General features: G+C 30.5%; 1 non-coding gene across 1 annotated transcript; it reads right to left on the bottom strand.

The window, feature by feature from the left end:
* Positions 1–13496: 13496 nt before the first annotated feature.
* Positions 13497–13603, bottom strand: LOC139873976 (small nucleolar RNA R71). Its single transcript, XR_011767684.1, has one exon. It is a non-coding gene; the product is annotated as a small nucleolar RNA R71 (small nucleolar RNA).
* Positions 13604–13923: the final 320 nt, after the last annotated feature.

The following is a 13923-nucleotide window of genomic DNA, read 5'->3' as shown; positions in this document are numbered from 1 at the left end:
AGGAAGTGTAGATCTCCTATCTGTTGGAATGAAGTAGGAGATCGACATTTAACTGGTCCCGAGATCATACACGAAACGACCGAGAAGATAGTACAAATCAAGGAGAGATTGAAAACATCCCGTAGTCGCCAAAAGAGCTACGCCGATGTTCGAAGGAAACCATTAGAGTTTCAGGTTGGGGACATGGTTATGCTAAAGGTGTCACCTTGGAAAGGTGTAATACGTTTCGGCAAAAGGGGTAAACTGAACCCAAGGTACGTAGGCCCGTTCAAGATCATCAAACGCATTGGACCGGTAGCTTATCGACTCGAGTTACCGCAACAACTCGCCGGAGTACATAATACCTTTCACATCTCGAACCTTAAGAAGTGTCTTGCAAAGGAAGACCTTACCATTCCTCTTGAAGAAATCCATGTCGACGAGAAACTACAATTCGTCGAAGAACCAATCGAAATCATGGACCGTGAAGTTAAAAAGCTCAAACAGAGCAATATACCGATTGTTAAGGTTCGTTGGAATGCTAGAAGAGGTCCCGAGTTTACTTGGGAACGAGAGGATCAGATGAAGCAAAAGTATCCACACTTGTTTCTCGATGACGCAAAATAGGTACAATTCTAAAATTTCGGGACGAAATTTATTTAACGGGGAGGTAATGTAACGACCCGCACTTTTTCGATCATTCTATACTTATAAGATTAATATTTACATAGATTAAACCTTACCAACATGATAAGCAATCCAAATTGATGAGATTTATATTTCCGAAAAGAGTTCTACACAACGTTTGACCGTCTAGTTTGACCGATGATATCACGAACTATACAATATATGATAATTATACGTTTGTGTATATATATATGTATATATACATATTTAACATGATTAATAAATGTTTTAATATCTCATTTTGTATTAATAACAACAAGTTATATGTGTATTTTGAAACTACTAACTTAAGTTTTCAAAACAATAACTATACGTAACGTTATTTGACATAAATACTTAAGACTTATAATGTTATACATATATTGTATAAGTAATGTATTTGATTACTTTTAAAGAACTTAAATACATAAAACCATATAAGTGTATTCACAAAAGATAGCTATATTTGAATCCTCATTTCATTTTTCACAAAATTTCTATACGTATACCTAGAGTATTTGTACTCGTATCATACCAAGCTTCTATACGTATTTACTATTGGTATATACACATCAAATCACCACCTAACCAGCCCTTATTCATGCCTTATGTATAAGGTAATTACTTTTGAATCATTGCAAGACTAATTACAAAAATACAAACTAAAATTTTGTCATGTTATCCTTAAAGATCACATTTTTAGGAGTATATATGTATCATCATTTTTGATTCACTTTCACTTCAATTATCTTAGCAAAAACACACACTCTTTCAAGAACTCTAAACTCCATAACACTTCAGCAACTTACCAAGAAGATCTAGCTTCAAAAACCATACTAAAACACCATAAGAAAACCATACAAAAACACTTCAAGAAAACCCTCCAAGAACACCAACTTACTTCCAAACTTTCATCCACTTCTATCACCCTTTTGATTCTAGCTTCTTACTTCTCTTTTACAGCAACTTCATCCAAGGAACTTGAGGTAGAATCTATGTTCATAACCTTATTCGATTCATATATATATAGCTATCATATTTTGTGGTATACAAGTTTAACAACAAGAACATAGTTTGAATGTTTTCAAACTTGTTTGCAAACTAAATAGATCCTTCTAATTTAACTTTTAAAATACTTCAAGACATGTAACATAACTTATTTATATGTTAATTTAACAAGGTAAAACTTGGTTTTTCAAAGTATAAGTATTTTTGGAAAAATGGTCATTAAATGATTTTGTTGTAACAAAAATGTTTAACTTCATATGTTTCACTAAACTTTCACCTATGCCGTATGATTTTGAATACAAACCAAGGTATTTACAGTTCATAGTCTTAAAGAAGAACTCGATCCAAGAAGATGGCAATTTGAATCAACGAAAACGGACTTGTAACGAAGAAACTATGACCGAAACAAAATTGGCTATCCTAGACATTTTCAACTTCGGGATTCATTGGAAAAATTTACATAAAATCACATACTTCTAAGATAACATGATATTTTATATATATGTACTCATAATTCAATTTCATATGGTTCAGGATCACCCGTAAGCAACACGAGAAGATTAATCATAAGATCCCATGATTGTACGCAACACGTCATTTGACAACACCGGTACTTTATGTACGCAACACGTCATTTGACAACACCGGTACCATGGGTCAAGATTAATCTCGACCAATACATATACGATGGGGTTTTATTTATTTCGTTGGGGGTTTTATTTATTGCGGGTATATTAAACATCTAAAAATGAACCATTAAAAATTGAATTGCTAACCTCGGACAGCTAACTTCGGACTAAGGAAATATTCAAAGTATTAAAAGTATAACAAGTATATATATATATAACGTTTGTTTTAAAATGAAAACATATTGATATATTATATATGGATAGGTTCGTGATAACAACCGGAAGACCGAGTCAAAATATATATATCATCAAGACAAGAGTGAGTATATAGTCCCACTTTTAAACTCTAAATATTTCGGGATGAGAATACATGTATTTTATGTTTTACGATATGGACACAAGTAACTGAAAAATATATTCTACGTTGAGTTGTACCACTGGCATACTTCCCTGTAGCTTGGTAACTGTTATTTACAGCGGTATTGTAAACGCGAATCCTGTTGATAGATCTATCGGGCCTGACAACCCCAACCGGACTGGACGACCAGTATTCAACGGTTGCACAGTACTTCGTTTCGTGACTACACTTGGTACAGTGTAGTAAGATTTCATAATAAAGGGAATATGCGACGTGATTAATTGTTAAGTATGGTTACCAAGTGCTCAACCACTTAGAATATTTTTATTGAAATGTTTATATACGAAATCTTGTGGTCTATATATATATATTGCTGCGCACTAAACCTATATCTCACCAACTTTATGTTGACGTTTTTAAACATGTTTATTCTCAGGTGATAATTAAAGCTTCCGCTGCATTATGTTGAATCTAAGCAGGATCATGCGTACTCATATTTGTGTCAAAAATAAAACTGCATATCCGAGGACGTGTGTTGTAAAATATGCTAGAAATCGTGTTGTTATTATCATTTGTAAAGTTTGTAAGTCGAAGATTATCGTTAAACGATAATCATCTTTTTATTGTCTAAAGCTTGTAACAAAAATAATGGTTTGGTTTGTAATGTATAATATATGCAGTTTTCCTTTTTAAAAATGTCGCATATAGAGGTCAATACCTCGCAATGAAATCATACGTTATCTAACACGTTCTTATGGTTAAGGACGGGTTATGACATTAAGGGTAATATATATTTCTGTTAGAGTTAGATATTCTATTTTCGTGTAGTTCTCGAGAATGGAATCCGAATGGTCTTTCCCTAGCAGACCCTAAAGAACTAGTCTTCTCCCTCCATTCTGAATTTTTATTTCTTTTAGGTTTTACGAGATGAAGAATTCCTTTGATCTGAACCATGGTCTACTACTACACGCTATGATTACTAAACATAATAATAACACTTTCCCGAGTGAACTGGTATCATTCATAATAGGAAAAATGGACGAAGTAAGGAAAGAACTCAGGAAAGATCATCATAAGATACATTTTGGTAAAGGAAAATCAAAATTCGCAACAAAAAGAAGAGCACGACACCTTGAAAGATGTCATAAATGCGGAAAATGGTCACACGAAGGTAAATGTTCGAACAATCAAACATATTCAAATACCGAATTTGTTACTCTATGCAGAGAAGGACCGTTCATATGTTTAGAAGAAAAGTTATTGAAGAATCGAGGTTATGCTTATGTAGCTATGGAAAACCAAATCACAAGACTCTCCTATGAGTCAGCTAAAGCAGGTCTCTAAGAATTCTTTCTCATAGGTAAGTATGTACAGTTTTTATTTTATTTTATTGCTTTTAACCTTTTGATAATAAACGCTGAATCGTTCACTATAAAGTATTAAATTGGTATTCAATAAAATTAGGTATGCGAAACCGAAATTATTGATATCATACAAAAATTTATTACATCACTGTGAAATTTACCGTTTATTCTTAACGTATAAATATCTTTAATCAATCAATCCAAAAATATTTCAGAAATTCGTCAGGAGTAAAACTAGGTAATTTAGCCGAAATTACTTTATCCAAAAAAAAATGGGACGTATATTTTTGTTAATATTTGATTGATTAAAGTGAGATAAAAGACCAAAAAGATTTTTAATTATTTTTACCTCTTTTTTAAATTAATATTAAATTATTATTGTAAATCTTTTTAAATCAATATATTTAAGTTTTTAAATATTTTAAAAATTAATATTTTCAATATAAGTTTGTAAAATTTATGTATAAAAATATTAATAATATTAATATGAATTTTTAATTTTATGCATTTTAAATTTAAGTTTGGTGTGAATTTAAAACAAAAATTTACTTTATTTCATTAAGTTAAAAATTTAATATTTAAAATTCGTCGTGAGTTGAAGACTAGGTCATTGAACCGAAATTGCTTTACCCGAGGGCGGGACGAGAAATTTTGTTATCATTATTTTTAATCTTATTGATTTAAAGTATGCTAAAAACATTTAAAAAACCTAAAAATCTTTGCTTTTAAAACAAACGCTTTAAAATGACAAATTTTAAAATTTTGTCGAGGGACGGACTAGGTAAACATACCGAAACAACCTCGTCCTAAATAAAAAGGAAAACAAAATTTTAAATTTAATTAATTGTTTTATTATTAAAGGTTTTATTTTATATATATATATATATATATATATATATATATATATATATATATATATATATATATATATATATATATATATACGTATATATATGTTTGTAGTTTATCTCATGTACAAAACAGGGTAAAACATCGCATTTTCAAATACTGGCATTAAGTTCAGCAAAAGCAACTAATTTTAACGACAAGATGCAAAATATATGTAAAATAACAACTGCTGGAATGAACAAATGAGGTGCACCATTTATCATTCAACATAAACAACAATATGTTTGGAAACTTTGGTAAAATTTAATCATTTTTCTACGCTAATCACCCTCAATAATTTAAATTGTTACTGATTTCTTGCAAATGAAGGCATTGCAAGATCTTAAGTGTGGGAAGGGGTTAAATTCTTTCAAATTTTTAAAATTTTAAATTTAAACACTTAGTTACCATTAAAAATACTAGTAACGCAGTAGTTGTATTAGAATCTAGTGCTCTCTGATAATAAAGAACAGCCCTAGTCTTATATACTGACTACCCAATTCTAGTAAAATTTTTCAAAATTTTCAACTAAATGAACTCAAAATCATGTTTATACATATTTATGAACGATAAAACTAATTGTTACCTCGGAAAGGACATAAATTGAGAAACAACCCAAAATACTTGAATTCATTTAAAATGGAATAGAGGAAAATAAAAAGGCAAAGAAAGGAAAATAAAAGTCAAGTGTGAGAAAAATTTACCAAGTTATTTAGAACATATATCACATGTTTTTGTATAAATAATTGAAGATACTTTTTTTTTGGACAATATTAATCAGTTTTACCCAGTTTATTGTAATATAAATGAAATTTAAAAGGAAGTAACGTCTTCTGAGAAAAAGACACGCACTTCTTGATTTAGGTCAGGAAGTTGTCGTCCAGACCAGTTGTAGAGTCTACGAAAAACTTTGAAAAGTTTTCTCGAAAATCAGCTGGAAATCCACGGACCTCAGCATCAAACAGGGTCGCCAAGTGGTCAGACTTATCCTAACCATGAGAGGATCTGTCTCGTACAATGGGGGCACCATGCAAATTAGCTTATAAGACTAATGAATCAGATCCCCAGAAAGGATAATCTCCTTAAAGATCAAAAAATCAGCTTTTAAGACTGAAATTACTCAATCCTTGAGATTGACCTTAAATATTGAGAATTACAAACTCATGGAATTCGATGATATCTAAACTCGAGCTTGAACAAGAAAATATTTTGATCAAATTACAAACCGATTTGTTTTCTGAAAACCCTATTTTCAATGCGTTCATTACCATTGAACGTAAAATCCTAGGAATTCACCTGGAATTCATTAGGTCACCTGAACCAAATCGGGTGTCAACCGTAAGAACGGTGGTTGCATAGCATGGTCGAAGACAGGACCTTGTGCCAGACCGAAAAACTATAGGGTGATCTTTTCCGACAAGATATAGACCATAATCAAAAGCATGTCACGGGACATTGCCTTAACAGTTCTTGTTCAACGCTTTCCTTTACAACCGGACGGTAATTTACCGAAAGGTAATATACGGAGCAAGTAAACTGGACGTGTTGCTTTCCTAATGCAAGGTAAGCAAGTGGGTGACACAAAACTACGAGTTCTGAGCTAAAATTTTAAAATCTGAAACCCACAAAATCCACAAAAATATTTTGCATACACCGATGAAGGGTTATTCCGGAAAACTTATATAGGGTAAAAGTAGATTGAATTTTCAAAAAGATCAAATGTTTTCATAAAGATCCAATTTCCTTAAAGGATCTAAATTTTCATAGTCATGTGGGACTGTAAACCACAACGTTACTACCATTGTTCATACCGCCGTATAGAAATCACTAATGTATAAAGTGTGAAGAATAAAGAAGTGATGCTAGTATTTTTATTTCAAGACTATATTGCTTGAGGACAAGCAACGCTCAAGTGTGGGAATATTTGATAATGCTAAAAACGAACATATATTTCATAGCATTATCCCTCAAGAAAGACAAGCTTTTAGTTGCAATTGTTCTATTTACAAGTGATATTCGTTCAAATAATAAAAGGTGAAGACAAAAGACAGATTCGACGAATTGAAGAGCAAATGACCAAAAAGCTAAAAAGTACAAAGTACAATCAAAGTGGTTCAAATTATTGATGAGAAACGTCTAAAAATTACAAGAGTACAAGCCGTGAAACGCAAAGTACAAGATATTAAATCGTACGAAAAGGCGTTCGAAAATCCAGAACCGAGACATGAACCAACTTTCAGCGCGCGACGCAACGGATCAAAAATTACAAGTCAACAATGCACAAGAATATAATATAATATATAATTAATTATATATATTATTATATATTATAATTATACGCAGCCCACGTTTTGGATTTAATCTATGAGCTGGATTCCAGACCTCCGCACTCGCGGAGTTGTGATGAACAAAAGCTTCGCACTCGCGGAGCTCTACAGTGAAATGTGGGCCTATAAAAGGTCGCACATTCTGATCGATTCCTTACTCCTTTTTCAATCTCTCTCTCACGATATATATATATATATATATATATATATATATATATATATATATATATATATATATATATATATATTTTATAATTTTAATTTTAATTTAAGATTAATAATAATAAGGTTATGTTAGCGAATGTTGTAAGTGTGTAAGTCGAAATTCTGTCCGTGTAACGCTACGCTATTATTAATCATTGTAAGTTATGTTCAACCTTTTTAAATTGATGTCTCGTAGCTAAGTTATTATTATGCTTATTTAAACCGAAGTAATCATGATGTTGGGCTAAATATTAAAGACGGGGTTATTGGGCTTTGTACTATCATTGAGGTTTGGACAAAAGACCGACACTTGTGGAAATTGGACTTTGGGCTATTAATGGGCTTTATATTTATTTAACTGAATGATAGTTTGTTAATTTAATATAAAGATTTTACAATTGGACGTATCTATAAATAACCATATACACTCGATCGGACACGATGGGCGGGATATTTATAAATACTAATAATCGTTCATTTAACCGGACACGAGAATGGATTAATAGTCAATGGACTCATTAAAATAAGGGTGAATTATGTACAAGGACACTTGGCGTAATTGTTAACAAAGTATTAAAACCTTAGGTTACACGCAGTCGATATCGTGGTGTAATTATTAAACAAAGTATTAAGACCTTGTTACAGTTTAAGTCCCCAATTAGTTGGAATATTTGACTTCGGGTATAAGGATAATTTGACGAGGACACTCGCACTTTATATTTATGACTGATGGACTGTTATGGACAAAAACCAGATAGACATATCAAATAATCCAGGACAAAGGATAATTAACCCATGGTAATAAATTAAAATCAACACGTCAAACATCATGATTACGGAAGTTTAAATAAGCATAATTCCTTTATTTTATATCTTATCGCATTTTTAATTATCGTACTTTTTAATTATCGCACTTTTAATTTATTGTCATTTTATTTATCGAACTTTAATTTATCGCACTTTAATTATCGTTATTTATTTTACGCTTTAAATTAAGCTATTTTTATATTTAATATTTTACAATAGGTTTTAATTGTGACTAAAGTTTTAAAATCGACAAACCGGTCATGAAACGGTAAAAACCCCCTTTTATAATAATAATACTACTTATATATATATATATATATATATATATATATATATATATATATATATATATATATATATATATATATATATATATATATAGCGTTAAACTTGGCTAGTTCCCTGTGGACGAACCGGACTTACTAAAAACTACACTACTGTACGATTAGGTACACTGCCTATAAGTGTTATAGAAAGGTTTAGGTATATCCACTCTATAAATAAATAAATAACTTGTGTAAAATTGTATCGTATTTAATAGTATTTCGCAATAAAAATATAACTATTTCATATACACCTCGTATAACATCTGTAGTGACCCGAACTTTTCCATGTTTATATATATTAAATGAAATTTTTATTTACATGATTAAGTGTTTTCAACATGTTAAGCAATCAAACTTGTTAAGACTTGATTAATTGAAATAGGTTTCATATACACAATTGACCACCCAAGTTGACCGGTGATTCATGAACGTTAAAACTTGTAAAAACTATATGATGTCATATATATGGATATATATATATATATATATATATATATATATATATATATAGTTAACATGGTATTATGATAAGTAAACATATCATTAAGTATATTAACAATGAACTACATATGTAAAAACAAGACTACTAACTTAAGGATTTCGAAACGAGGCACATATGTAACGATTATCGTTGTAACGACATTTAATTGTATATATATCAAATTAAGATATATTAATACATCATAATATCATGATAATGTAATAATTTAACATCTCTTTAGATAAAATAAATAATGGGTTAACAACATTTAACAAGATCGTTAACCTAAAGGTTTCAAAACAACACTTACATGTAACGACTAACGATGACTTAACGACTCAGTTAAAATGTATATACATGTAGTGTTTTAATATATATTCATACACTTTTTAAAGACTTCAAGACACTTATTAAAGTACTTCTACTTAACAAAACTGCTTACAATTACATCCTCATTCATTTTCATCATCAATTCTACTCGTATGCACTCGTATTCGTACTCGTATAATACCCAGCTTCTAAATGTATTTACTATTGGTATATACACTCTAATGATCAGCTCTTAGCAGCCCATGTGAGTCACATAACACATGTGAGAACCATCATTTGGCAACTAGCATGAAATATCTCATAAAATTACAAAAATATTAGTAATCATTCATGACTTATTTACAAGTAAACAAAATTACACATCCTTTATATCTAATCCATATACCAACGAACAAAAACACCTACAAACACTTTCATTCTTCAATTTTCTTCATCAAATTGATCTCTCTCAAGTTCTATCTTCAAGTTCTAAGTGTTCTTCATAAATTCTATAAGTTGTAGTTTCATAAAATCAAGAATACTTCCAAGTTGCTAGCTTACTTCCAATCTTGTAAAGTGATCATCCAACCTCAAGAAATCTTTCTTATTTACAGTAAGATATCTTTCTATTACAAGGTAATACTATTGATAAGGCTAAAAAGGAACATATATTTCATAGCATTATCCCTCAAGAAAGACAAGATTTTAGTTGCAATTGTTCTATTTTCAAGTAATATTTGTTTATATTAAATAAGTGCGAAGACAAAAGGCAGATTCGACGAATTGAAGACACAAAGGTCCGAAAAGCTAAAAAGTACAAGATACAATTAAAGTGGTTCAATTTATTGATGAGAAACGTCTAAAAATGACAAGAGTACAAGTTACAAAACGCAAAGTACAAGATATTAAATTATACGAAAGGACGTTCGAAAATCCGAAACCGGTACCCGAGCCAACTCTCAACGCTCGACGCAACGGTGTAAAAAGTACAAGTCAACTATGCACAAGAATATAATATAATATTTAAATAATTCATAATAAGAATAATATTAAATAATAAAAAGTTGTTAATTGAGCATAGTTCAGGGGTCATAAGTGAAAATTTCAATTTATCATTTGCCTATAAAAGGCCATCTAAATCGATGATTTAGATACACCTTTTTCCAATCTTATTTCTTTCTTATGTAATTTATATTTATATTTATAATATTAAGTTTAATTTAAGATTAATAATAATTGGGTTATTGTAAGAAATGTTTTACGGGTTTTAAAGTAGGAACTCTGTCCGTGTAACGCTACGCGATTAATCACCACTGTAAGCTATGTTCTTCCTTTTTAAATTAATGTCTAGTAGCTAAGTCATTATTATGCTTATTTAAGCCGAAGTAATCGTGATGTTTGACTAAATATTAAGACGGGGTTATTGGATTTTGTACCATAATTAAGGTTTGGGCAAAAGACCGACACTTGTGGAAATTGGACTATTGACTATTAATAGATGGGGGGTATTGTCTAATTGAGTGACAACTCATTGGAGTCTGTCGAACCTATCTTCAAATTAATTATCCTAATAATTAATAATGATTATGGTTGTCCTATTTAGTGACGTTCATATGGAATCTATTATAATCATTTAATTAATTATTCGGGTTGGGTAATTGATTATTCAAACTGATCAAGTGGGTAAATTAATATTCATATCTAATCAAAACAGGGGTAGATTACATACAGTGATAACTGGTGTAATTGTTGACAGAAGTGATAACTGCGTCACAGTTTAAATCCTTAATTAGTTGGAATATTTGACTTCGGGTATAAGGGTAATTTGACGAGGATACTCGCACTTTATTTTTATGACCGATGAACTATTATGGACAAAAACCAGATAGACGTATCAAATAAACCAGGACAAAGGACAATTAACCCATGGTAATAAATTAAAATCAACACGTCAAACATCATGATTACGGAAGTTTAAATAAGCATAATTATTTTATTGTATTTTTCATCGCACTTTTATTTTCTGTCATTTTATTTTCTGTCATTTTATTTATCGCAATTTATTTTACGCACTTTAATTTTTGCCATTTATTTTTACGCTTAAAATCGACAAACCGGTCATTAAACGGTAAAACCCCCATTTTATAATAATACTACTACTTATTTATATATATATTTTTACAAATAAACTTAATAATATAGCGTTAACTTCACCAGCTCCCTGTGGAACGAACCGGACTTACTAAAAACTACACTACTCTACGATTAGGTACACTGCCTATAAGTGTTGTAGCAAGGTTTAGGTATATCCACTCGATAAATAAATAAATAAAACTTGTGTAATATTTCGTCGCATTTTGTAGTAAAAATTAATACTATTTAGTACACCCCGCTGCACACATCAAGTTTTTGGCGCCGCTGCCGGGGAGCGCTAAAACGCTATATTTTTAATTATAATAATATTGAAATAGAATATAATAATATAATAATATTGAAATAGAATATAATAATATAATAATATTTTAGAATCAAAATTTGATACGTAAAATTTTAAAAAGTCGTATTTATTAAATACTTCAGGGGTATATTATGTAACTTGTAATTAATAATTTCTATCATGTCGCTTTCATGTGAATAGTAAATTAATTAATTTCTTTTCATTTACTATTCATGAATAGTAAATGAATTAAAAAAAAGTTTTGAAAAAAAATAATAATTATAAAAAATTATTAATTTGTAAAAAAAAAAATCGTTTTTTTTAAAAAAAAAAAAAAAAAGTTGTAAAAAAAAAACGTTTTTTTTTAAGAAAAAAAATTCGTTTTTAAAAAAAAAAAAAAAAAAAATTTGTAAAAAAAAAAATTCGTTTTTTAAAAAAAAAAAAAAAAAAATTTTTTTAAAAAATAATAAATAATAATTTTTTTTTAAGTTTTATTACCTTTAGATTTTTAGACTATAGTTACAATTTTTAGTATTAAGTTTAGTTTTGCATAGTTATTTTTATTTCTAGAATTTTTAGGTTTGCCGTAAAATCCCTTAAGTGCTTATTCCTTAGACTAAGATTTAGGTGCTTTAGAATTTTGCGACGCCGTTTTTCGCGCTACTTTCTTATTTTTATTTTTCGACGCCTATTTTTCGACCTTTTATTTTTCGACATTTTTCGACGCGCAATCTATTTCTTTCTTATTTCTCGCCATTCTAGTTTTTAGGACTTAGAATTTTTTCTACTTCTTCTCTAAATTTCTTAAAATTACGAAAATTTATTTTAAGTGGTTAAATTGATAGACATCAAAATTTTCTGGTTCGTAGTAATAGTTGGATTTGTACGTGGACCGGGTTATTGGAGCCAAACAGTACTCAATTATATTGAGACCAAACGAATCCTGCCCCTCTGCTGCATCTTTTGGCTATTCGAAACGTGGGCAAAATCAGAAAAGTCTATTGATTGGATAACTTATTATAATTTTTCTTTCCTTTTAAAAACTAATAGGATATTCAGTGAATGCACCGAGCAAGACGTTCACCACCTTTTATACGTTCACCACCTGTAACTCGATCAAGACATTTAGCAAATATTGTCGCCGTTGATTTTTCTTTAGAATCATCATCCAGTCGAACAAATACTCCAATTCAAATTTCCGACAATCCATCTTTTGAACCCGATTTCACAACTAAGAAACTGGAGGATATTCAAGGACAATTCCGAGATCCTGAACCACAAACCGTTAAATCAGAGTCCTCTAGTGATTCGTATTCAACGAATTCAATTATGGAAGTAACGGAACCTCTAAGTATGGAAGATCGAATGAGAGCTAAACGCACGGGCCAAGGTCACGCCATTATTAAGCCAGAAGTTAATGCTCCAGATTATGAAATCAAAGGACAAATTCTACATATGGTAAATAATCAGTGCCAATATAGTGGTACGCCAAAAGAAGATCCCAACGAACATCTTCGTACGTTTAAAAGAATTTGTACACTATTCAAAATCCGAGAAGTGGAAGATGAGCAGATCTATCTCATGTTATTTCCCTGGACTTTAAAGGGAGAAGTCAAAGATTGGTTAGAATCGTTACCTGAAGGGGCGATTGACACATGGGATGTCTTAGTTGAAAATTTTCTTCAAAGATTCTTTCCGGCATCTAAAGCCGTGAGACTTCAAGGAGAAATTGTTACGTTCGCGCAAAAGCCAAATGAAACATTATATGAGGCATGGACAAGATTCGGAAGGATGTTGAGAGGATGTCCTCAACATGGTTTAGACACTTATCAAATAGTACAAATATTTTACCAAGGTGTCAATGTTGCTACAAGAAAAGACATCGACATAACAGCTGGTGGTTCCATTATGAAGAAAACCGCAACTGAAGCTTACAAAATTATTGATAACACAGCCTCCCACTCTCATGAGTGGCACCAAGAGAAAGATATATATCGTTCATCTAAAGCGGCTAGAGCCGATTCTAGCCATAACTTTGATTCCGTTTCCGCAAAAATAGATGCTTTCGAGAGACGAATGGAAAAGATGAATAAAGATATTCACGCAATACGAATCAGTTGTGAGCAATGCGGTGGACCAC

Source organism: Rutidosis leptorrhynchoides, chromosome 10 (genome assembly GCF_046630445.1).
Source record: "Rutidosis leptorrhynchoides isolate AG116_Rl617_1_P2 chromosome 10, CSIRO_AGI_Rlap_v1, whole genome shotgun sequence".
NCBI lineage: Eukaryota > Viridiplantae > Streptophyta > Magnoliopsida > Asterales > Asteraceae > Rutidosis > Rutidosis leptorrhynchoides.
The sequence above is the reverse complement of the archived record's forward strand: the minus strand, read 5'-3'. Positions and strand labels throughout refer to the sequence as shown.